The sequence below is a fragment of the Fulmarus glacialis genome, unplaced genomic scaffold (genome assembly GCF_000690835.1).
Source record: "Fulmarus glacialis isolate BGI_N327 unplaced genomic scaffold, ASM69083v1 scaffold33740, whole genome shotgun sequence".
Classification (NCBI taxonomy): domain Eukaryota; kingdom Metazoa; phylum Chordata; class Aves; order Procellariiformes; family Procellariidae; genus Fulmarus; species Fulmarus glacialis.
Window position 1 is genome coordinate 450 of NW_009187664.1, and position 285 is coordinate 734.

Sequence of the window (285 nt, forward strand, 5' to 3'; positions counted from 1 at the left end):
AATGTTCCGGGTGGAGGATCACTCCTCCCCCAACCTGCCCCGGCAGCTGCCCTGGAAAGGCCCCAGCTCGGACCGGTGAGTCTCCGCAGTGACAGGAGCAGGGCTGGCACTGTGTCCCCTGCCGTATCCCCGAGCCCTGGGGACCGTTTGCCCCATGTGCCCATTAGAGTAGGTGCCTCGTACCAAGAGAGATCACGGACGGGGGCTCGTGTCCCCGACGCGTGGTGCTCTGAAGCCCCTTGGTGTGGGCAGCCCTGGCATCGCTGTGCAGGCAGGGGTTGGCGC

At 66.7% G+C, this 285-nt stretch overlaps 1 protein-coding gene across 1 annotated transcript in view; it reads left to right on the forward strand.

The window, feature by feature from the left end:
• The window catches only part of POLD2 (polymerase (DNA directed), delta 2, accessory subunit), a gene marked incomplete at its 5' end in the record, with an annotated part of 2445 nt that overhangs the window by 385 nt on the left and 1775 nt on the right, over positions 1–285 (forward strand). The window lies entirely within an intron of this gene.